We start from the raw sequence: 9,866 nt of genomic DNA, 5'->3' as shown, positions 1-9,866 counted from the left end.
ATTCTCCTGCTTTCCCACCTCTTCCAACTTCTCCAGGGTGCTCAAGGAGGCCCCGTCCAGATGCCTGGCACTCCACGCCTTGTTGTCCGCAGAAGAAATACTGGCAAAATGGGAGCCTTAAAATTAAATAGCATGGAGTGTCCAATAATTAATTTGAGTTTATATCCATTGTTTATTTAATACAAGTCTAAAACTACATTAAGAAGGCGGAACTGCGCAGCGTAGCATGAAAATGAGCTGGAAGCTTTCCAAGTGGAGGCCAGGAATTAGCAAATTGGTCAGACGCACAGCGTGGCTCCAAGTAAGACGTAATCGAGAAGTCACACATCTGAAATCTCGTCCATAAGGGATATGACCAAAAGCCTTTGATTTCTTGATCCCCAGGATGCAGGATGACCTGAGGCCACCTGACTTGTCAGTTGAGTAAATATCAACTCTTGCTCCTCAAGGAGGCTATGCTGGGCATCCCTGAGCCACAGGTGGAGAGAAAGACCTGTGCTGCTCCGCGCCCCCCCCCCATTGTGATCACTAACTTTAGTGTCGACTTGACTGGGCCATGGGTGCCCAGACATCTGGCTAGATATTCTGGGAGTGTCTCTGAGGATGTTTTCAGAAGAGATCAGCATTTCAATCAGCAAACAGAGTCAATTAGTCATCCCAAAGTGGGTGGGCCTGACCTAATCAGTTGAGGGCCTGACAAGAGTAAAAAGGTGGACGAAGCAGGGATTCACTCTGATTCTGCCTGACTGAGCTGAGACAAAAGCCTTCTAAGCTCAGCACCCCTAGTTCTCAGGTCTTCAGGCTTGGACTGGAGTCTACACCATCAACTGTTCAGGTTTCAGGTCTTCAAACTATACACTGGTTTTCCTGGGTCTCAAGTTTTCAGATTCTGGCAGAGAGTGGGCCGGACTGCTCAGCCTCTATAATGGCATGGGCCACTTCCTTATGGCAAATATCATTCTACTGGTACTGCTTTTCTGGAGAACCCTAACTAATAACCACCCCCCCCTTTCCCATCCAGAAGCTATTTACTTCAGATCGCTTGCTGTTTCCTGGAAGGAAGATCTTAAAATAAAATCCCTTTGGCTCTGGTCTCCGGCCCTCTAAAGGCATACTGGGCATGAAGCAGTGCCACCTCAAGTACAGAATCTTGGTGCCTGTCATCTGCTGCTTTCTTCTCTCTTGGTTTCTGTTGCTTTCCTGGATTTGACATCTTAGGAGTTTCCTGAGGGCTCTTCCAGAGCCCTAGACACAGCCTGTGGCTGCCTTTCCAGTGCCTCCAGGACTTCCTGGAAGCCTGTCCACAGGCCCAGGCTTAACTACACTCTACCCCACCCCCTTGGATGTCCCGTCACCACCTATGACTCCTTGGTTCTTGACACCCAGTTTACCACTTGGCCCCTTGGACATGTGACCTGGGGTGGCTGCCTGGACTCAGACTCAGTGCCCACTCACCAGGCCTAAAGGCCTTAGGGCTGCTTCAGGCAGCAGCCTCCCAGCCGCTTCCCAGTCCCACTTCAGCACCCCCTCTTGACCTCACATTCTGGACTCTTGACCTTCCTCTACCTTTTTCTTTCTTGGCTCCTCCATTTGCTTTCATAGCCTGCTCTCCCTCTGCCTGCCATGGTCAGCATCTGTCCAGAGCGGTCACCTCTTCTGGGACCCTCAGCTGAATCCCTTTCTTTTCTGCACACATGCTTAGCCTCAAGTCCAGCTATCTTCAGTCAGAAATGCTTTAGCCAAATGTTAATGGGCAGACTGAGGGGCACCCCAGGACTCCCAAACTTGCAGGCTTTAAAGGGATTCTGCCATCAGCGGCATAAAGACAAAGCATGCTCTTAGTGTGAAAGAAAGAGAAGTATGCATTGAAAGAGAAGAAAGGATAATAGTTTCCCAGTAAAACACTCAAAGTTACCCATCCCCTTGAGGGTAAATGTCCAGCCAAACAGGGTTGACACAACTGGGGCCTCTGAGGCCCAAAGCTTGCCACAAGTCTAAAGCACCTTCTGGCCAGGAATCATAGGAAATGGGCAGAAGGGACAGGCAAATCAACCAAAGGAGCAAAACCAAAGTACAAATCAAGATAATGGCTGCCATGGTCAGCCTCCCTATGTCTCTCACCCACGTGGCTCTTCCAAGTATCTCTGCATCTCTCTCCTCTGCTTGTCTCGTCCTGACCCCCCAGTCCCGGTGCAAGTCCAAAGTTGAGAAGCAAGTGAGCCCTTTCCCTTCCCTTGTCTCCTCCCGTGCCTCTCCTCTCTGTGTCTCTCCTTCTCTCCTTGCGTCTTCTCTGCATTCTCTCCTCCCAGCCCACCTTCCTTCACGTTTAATAGCTTTACCTGCTGCTCAGCTCCGCCCCTCACTGGGGCAGGAACAAGGACCTCCCTTTTCTGTGGAGATGCCTCTTTCACCTGAGGAGACTGGCTGCCCGCGGCCCAGGTGAGCCTGGCTGCTGCTCCCCACAAGACCTGTGATGCTGAATCATACCTTCTTCCTGAGGCGATGTCCCACTTAGTGCCCCAGTTTTGGTAACTGGGCCCTTCTTGTTCTCCCGAGTCTCAGCCCTGATACCTGGCCAGGTGACTTAGCTCCTAGTCCTTGGGCCCTGCCTTGGCCCCTAAGTTAGGGCCTGGACACAGCTAAGCATTCAGGGTCTGAACATTGGCCCACAGGGCTTCTTCCCGCCAGTGCCTTCAGCTGCGCTTCCTGTAGTTCAATTCTCATGCAAGTCAGATCCAACATGTCCCTTCCTGCTGGGCTGCCTTGGTGAAAACTGTTCTGTTAGTGCCTTCACAAGACTCTTCTTGGCTGCAACTCGTGTCGCTTCCCAAATCCGAGTCCCTCCCCAGGGAGGTGGATGCTTCAACAATACCAGGATCTACTTGATCTAGACCACTAATGGGGCTATACTAGTCAAACTGTCATTCCTATGACTCATTTCTACGCCATCAATTAATAAGGCTGCAGTGTCGAACTAAACCAGTGGACAACATCGCAGCACACATTTGGTCAGTTGCTCTTTCCATCTACGTTACCAATTAGAGAGCAATAGAAGGCCACAAATTACCAAAGACTAGGTCATGTGTTAAGGAGTCTGATTGCAAAAAGAGTTAAAAGAAGGAAAGGAGAAGGCAGTGTGTGTTGGATCAGACAGATGTGGTTTTAAAAAATCTTTGTGTCTTGGGCCTCCCCGGTGGCGCAGCGGTTAAGCGCTGGGTTGCAAAGCTGCCTGAGGCCTCTGCGGCGCCAGTTCAATCCCTGGCTGCTCCCCGGCCACCGGAGGAGGGTCCCACATGGCGCGCAGACCTCTCCTGCCGCCCGCTGCTCCCCTCAGCAGTGTACTCGGTCCTTCTGCCTGTTCTGTTCTCCGCTCTGGTTCTGGTGAATTCTCTCACCCTCCCGCACTTCTGACTGTACCCAGTGCTTGTATAAATAAATAAATCTTTAAAAAAAAAAAAACAATCTTGAGAATTGCCACTTTAATAAAAATTCTTAAAAAAAAATCTTTGTGTCTTCACTTTCATGTTCTGTGCAATTGGAGACAGGGACTTAGCCTATATTTTTTCACACCTACAAATAAGACTAACATTATTGACTCATTTAAGGATGTGAAACGAAAGGAATTGTCACACAAATTGATTTATTTATTAATGCATCAATCATTTAAACATTCATGGGGTATGTTCTATGTCTCAGGCAGGGTTTGGGACACGGGGGATATAAAGATGAATAAGACAGGGGAGGGCAGACATTTAGGCAGAGTGATTTGTACTTAGTGTGATGATAAATATGCAAAGTGCATAGTAGGAGCAACAGGACTGGAGCAGTGGAGGAGAGCTGAGACAGGCAGACTTCCTGGAGGTCAGCACGATGAGCCTGGAGGTGGGGGGTGGGCATAGAAAAGCTTCCTAGGCAGAAGGAACAGCATGAGCAGAGGCAGGCAGTAAGGAAGTCTAGAGAGAAATGAAGGGGAGAGAGGGAGAGAGATAGAACAGGAAAGAAAGAGAGAGGGAGAGGGAGGGAGAGGGAAAAGGAGAATTCAGGGACATGGAAGAATTAAAAACTGATCAGAGGGCCTCCCCGGTGGCGCAGCAGTTGAGCTCTGGGTTGCACAGCGCTGGTTCGATCCCCGGCTGCTCCCCGGCTGCTGGAGGACGGTCCCACATGGCACGCAGACCTCTCCTGCCGCCCGCTGCTCCCCTCAGCAGTGTCCTTCGGTCCTTCTGCCTGCTCTGCTCCCCGCTCTGGCTCTGGTGAATTCTCTCACCCTCCCGCGCTTCTGACTGTACCCAGTGCATGTATAAACAAAACAAACAAACAAACAAACAAACAAACAAATAAATAAATAAAAACATGCCTCTATTAAAAAAAAAAAAAACAACTGATCAGAGTTCTTAGAGTTCAAGGAAGACAGTAACAGGAGATCATCACCACAGATATCATCCCACATTAGGAAGCTAGGACTTCACTTTCCTCTAGGAAATGGGAAGCACTTGATATTTCCAGCAGAGGAATGACATGGTCAGATTTAGTGTTAGAAACCTCGCTGGGCCTAGAGGGTGGAAGCTGGATTGGTGCAGAGTAAGCAGGAGACTTGAGCCTAACCCGACAGGAATCCATACGAGGACCTGAGGACCTGAGTGAAGTAAAGGCCCGATGTATAATGTCAGATGATAACATGGAAAGACAAAGGCATGACAAATGCAGAGAAGAGCTCAGGAGTCATTTGGGACATGTGACAAAATTAACTTGACTGGAACTGGAGTGCCAGAGCAGAGAAAAATCTTTAAAGCAGCAAGAGAGGGGGGAGGGGGAAGAAATATTACCTTCAAAGAGCGAGAGTAAATGATTTACAGTTGACTGAGAGCCAACTTCTTGACAGAAATCACGGAAGCCAAAAGACAGGGAGCCATATATTCAAAGTCCTAAGGAAAATAACTGCCAACATAAAATTCCTCCAATGAATATATACTTCAAAAGCAAGATGGAAAGGCTTCCTACTTCCTGGTTGGATACAGTAGCTTGAGGCAGATCAGCATTCCTGCCAAGCACAAGTAGAAGGGCCAGAGAAGAGAGAAACCATTCATCTGAAGGCACTGGAGACTTGCTGAGGAAATGAGGGCTGGAGGGGGAAGATTCTGGAGAAGAAGGGAATGTAGAGAGGTGAACTGACTTTGCACCAAGGAAGGGCTACTAGTGGGTCTAGAGGATCCTGCAGAGCTTTAGGAGAAATTCTAGGGCCTCCTGACCTCATGACCTGTCTTTCTCTCAGCCTTGTCTCCCTAACCAAGGTTCCTGCTTACACTAGTTCTGCAGAACAGACTGGATAAGGAATCATTCTTGTCTGTTGCCCTCCAGGATCCTCTGCACACTGCAGCCCAGGTCAAGCCAAGGACTGGGTTCTGCCCTCTGTCCTGTCTGACAGTCCCTGGAACCCAGGTGGGCAGCATTTGTCCTGGAGAACCTTAGAGGTAACAGAGCTGCTTTGGATGAGTGAGAGAGTGAGGATCAGAGGCATGACTGGGAGAGAAGGTGAATGGTTGAATGCAGAATTAGGTCACACGTGGGTCAATTCTTGGAAGCCATGATTGAGAGAAATCCAGAGATGTGAAACCATAACTCTTAGGCCCAGACTAGCTCCTCATGGCTTCCTTCATAGGTATGAAGGTTTTTATGCTGCTTCTTTGCATATTATTCTGTTCTTTATGCTTGGATTATCCTTTCAAAATACTCTACTCCTCTCCAGTTACCATTGTTTCTCCTACAAGACTGACCACCAACATAAGGTCACCTACATCCTACATGGAGCCCTCCTTCCTCAACACCTTGGGACTATTTAACATTGGTCATGACCCCTTAGTATGGTTGGCACTCAAACCCTTCATGGACAGCTCCCAACCACTCTACCAGACTGTATGGTCCTTGAGGATAGGGACAAGCCCATCTGATACATCAGTCTTGGAATGAGGAGAGAGATATAAACTACAGTATTCTCAAGAGACAAATCATCTCAGGGCCCAAGGTCAAAACAAACCTGCCATTCTTGAAGGTAGAGACCTTGTTTTCTCTTTCATCACCAAATGATCAACCTACTTACTCTCTAGCATTTTACAGAAAGTAAATGTATATTTATAAGTGATCTATTTCATATTTTTCCTTTTTCTTCTTTTCTTTCTTTTTTAAATGCCAGTCTCAACCTAACAACAACAACAACAAAATAGATAGAGGAGCTAAATAGACTCTTCTCCAAGGAAGATATAAAAATAGGTACCTGAAAAAATGTTCAACATCACTTATCAGAGAAATGCAAATCAATACCACAATGAGATACCACCTCACTCTAGTAAGAACGGCCCAAATCAAAGACTTCAGAAACAAAATATGCGGGTGAGGGTGTCGAGAAAAAGGAACCCTTGTATTGTATGTTGGTAGAAATGCAAATTGGTCCAGCTCCTATAGAAAACAGTATGGAGGTTTTTCCAAATACTAAAAATAGATTCAGCTTCTTGGTATTTTTCCAAAGAATGCAAAAATACTAATTCAAAAGGATATATGCATGCTTATGTTCATTACAGCACTATTTACAATAGCAAAGTTATGGAAACAACCTAAGAGTCAATGACAGATGACCAAATTAAGATGTGAATCATATACATGATGGAATACTACTCAGCTATAAAAAAGATGAACTCCTGCCATTTGTGACAACATGAATGGAGTTGGAAGAATGGAATGGAATGTTAAGTGAAATAAGCCAGAGGGAGAAAGATAAATACTGGATGACTGCATTCATGTGTGGACTACAGAGAAAAAAAAATGAAGAAACTAGGAGAACTAAACCACAACAAAGTCTAGAAATGACTGCAGAATTGAGACCACTAGAGCGGGAGGAGAATGGTAGAAACAAAGTGGAGAGAGGCCCAATGGTGGATGATAAAGGGATACAGGTGGTCTGGGGTGGCTGGGGTGTCTGGGCTGTGGTGATGCATACCTGAGGGAGTGTGAACCCATTCTTCTAAATTATATACAGTGATGTAAACCAGTATGTCTCAAAGAAAGAAATAAACAAACCAAACATCAGTCTCAGAGAGGACCTGAATCTTGATCTTGACTTTTGGGTCATGAACCCTTTTAAGAATCTAGTGAAAAATACAAACCCTCTCCCCCAAAACTGGACATCCCCCATATTCTAAAGAAATTGGCAGGCAATTTTTGGAGGTTGATAGACCACTCTCACCTCCAAATTATATCACCCCTGCAGCGACTCTTTGAATACTTTGTTTCAGGGAATGGAGTGGAGCCTGACATCAAAGACTGGCTCCCATGAGTGAGGACAACTGAGGCCACAGGTACGCCATTCCAAAGAGGGTTCATTTCCAGTTTATTTAGTTGATATAGAAGCTGGTCAACCATTTATAATCTTGGGCAAATCACCAGACTTCAGTTGGCAAATTGCAAAAGGAGAAAATTAATTAGATGGTTAAGACCAAAAGAAATTTCTGCTTAATTCCATGAATGATTAATTTAAGATCAATAAGATCTATGCCATATCCCCTGCCCCCACAGAGAAATCCAATATTGAACCCAACAAGCTTCCCACTGTCAGCTGACCTGCACTCTCCCCTTCTCTCGCCTTAGGTTCTTGGGGCAGGAGCTGGCAGAACCACCTCTTTCTTATTATCTGTTACCAGGTATGGTAGGTTGAAGAATGGCCTCCAAAGATACCCAGGTCCTCAATCCAAATCCCTAAATGGCAAAATAGATGTGATTAAGGGTGATTACCTCAGTGATTCAAGCAACACAAATATCATTATCTTAAAGTTCTGAAGAGCCCAAGTTCAACACAGGTCTCTCCAGGTGAGATCAGGGTGTTTTGGGCTGAGTTCCTTCTGGAAGTCCTAGGGGATATCTGTATCCTTCCCCTTTCCAGCTTCCCTTCTAGCTTCTGAAGGCCTCCAGATTTCCTTGACTTGTGGCCCCAACCTTCAAAGAGCAATGGGCTGAGTCCTCATGCTGCCATCTCTGATTCTCTCTTCCAATTCCCTCTTCCACTTTTAAGATCCTTGTGATCACATTCAGCACAGAGTCATATCACTAGTAATCTTAATTCCCCTTTACCATATAATCTAACATATCCACAGGTCCTGGGAATTCAAACATAGACTTTGGGAGGGGGAGGAGAAGTTGTGCACTATTTTGCCTGCCAAAGATGGGATGGTAAGGAGAACATTCTGGGTATGATGGAAATGTATAAGCCAATGTCTGGAAGAAGAAACGCATGATGTAGGTTTGAGGGACAGTGATAGGATTCATGAACAAAGAAAGTAACAGTCCAGACAGTGTTGAAAGGATAAGACTCTGGAAATAGTTTGGAACCAGATGGTGGACAACAGGTTTTGAATAGCAGGATGACAAGAGCTTTGTTGTTTAAACAAGAGGGAGTCCAGCTGCTTTGGGAATGTAGTTTGATAATGACCAGGGTACGGTGAAAGGCAGGACCACAGAGAGATTGGAGCATTGGTTTCTTTGCCTTTATTTCCATCATGGAGCTGGGAAATGAGGGAAAGGGGTGATCCTGGGACTAATATGGCCTTCTGTGGGACAAATGGAGGCTTCATATGAACAAAACAGCAGGATGCTGAAAACAGAGAGAAGATGGGAGGAGAGGAGGAAGAGGGAGGGTGGAGAACAGGGCATTTAACCCATTCATAACCTGCTCCCACCTTTTAATTCCCATTGAATAGGCCTGATTCCGTTTTGATGGAAAACACACCCAGTGCGTAGTTCAGAAGGCTACAGAATTGAGAGCTATTAAATACTAAAAAGACAAGGTGAGAAACAATTTGCAAAATCTCCTCTTTTTATAGACTGCAGCGATTGAGAAAAATTGAGTAAATTCCCCAGCTGCCTCAACTGCAGTCTGTTTCAAGATTCCATCAATTTTTTACGGTACAATCAATATTTATGAATCCCCAAAGAAATGTCGCGAAGAGAAACCCAGCGCAACATTTTCTCAGTGGTTTGCAGAGATGTAACAGGGGGACCTAAATAACTTTTAAAATAATCTCAATGACAATCAAAGACTCTTCCATAGCCAATATGGTTTAATGTCGGTGTTTATATTAACACTGTTCTGTGGAGGGGGGTGGCGTGGAAGGCAAAATGGTTGGAGTTTAATCTGTCCAAAAGATGAGACTTGGCTATAATAAGTATGCTGTAATATGGTACTTAAAAATTCAAAGGAAGTGCTATATTAAAAAGTCCCTGGATTTTTTTTAATGCATTAAAATATCCTCCATTGGTTAAGCAATGGATTTTTTCAGTCAGCTGGAAAGAAAAGATTTCTGGGGGAAAAAAAAAACAGACAAACAAATCCACATTGCTTTAATGGCTACTTTAGGTTTAATATCTAAACTTATTTAAATAACTCTGAGCCCTCCTGCTGAGAAATATTGAAACTAATGGATTCCTTTGTGCGTAATCTCCATTTAAATGTAGAGTTTAATTTCCCTTTCGGCTAAACCTGTGTGAAACTAGTCTTGAAATGTCCCTCTAAAAAAAAAAGAAAACCCCATATAGAATATTTAGGGGGATTCCTTTATTTTATTTAAAATTGGTTTTGGGCATTAAAACTAAATAGTCAGCCACCAATGAAGCCACACACCCCCTAAGTGTATACCTGGGCCTGAGGTGGGTGCTGGGAGCCTGTGGGCACCCACGGGTGCAGGCACCCACGTGCATGATAAGAGCACCCTGGTGGTGTGCAGATCCGGCAGCACCTAAATGCAGAACTATTACTCAAGGGAGACCTTGTTATTAGCCATTAACACTTTAGCTAGGGACACCTGGCAGGCCTCCCTCTCCAC

General features: G+C 45.6%; 1 long non-coding RNA gene across 1 annotated transcript; it reads left to right on the top strand.

Annotated features, from left to right (window-relative positions):
* The first annotated feature begins 6,771 nt into the window (after nucleotides 1-6,771).
* LOC119243785 (uncharacterized) lies at nucleotides 6,772-8,840 on the top strand. The gene is made up of 4 exons (XR_005124820.2): nucleotides 6,772-6,947; nucleotides 7,287-7,349; nucleotides 7,639-7,857; nucleotides 8,745-8,840. It is a non-coding gene; the product is annotated as an uncharacterized LOC119243785 (long non-coding RNA).
* Nucleotides 8,841-9,866: the final 1,026 nt, after the last annotated feature.

Source organism: Talpa occidentalis, unplaced genomic scaffold, assembly GCF_014898055.3.
Source record: "Talpa occidentalis isolate TD23 unplaced genomic scaffold, MPIMG_talOcc4v2.1 talOcc4.13, whole genome shotgun sequence".
NCBI lineage: Eukaryota > Metazoa > Chordata > Mammalia > Eulipotyphla > Talpidae > Talpa > Talpa occidentalis.
Note: the sequence above shows the minus strand (reverse complement) of the source record. Positions and strands in the feature narration are given on the sequence as shown.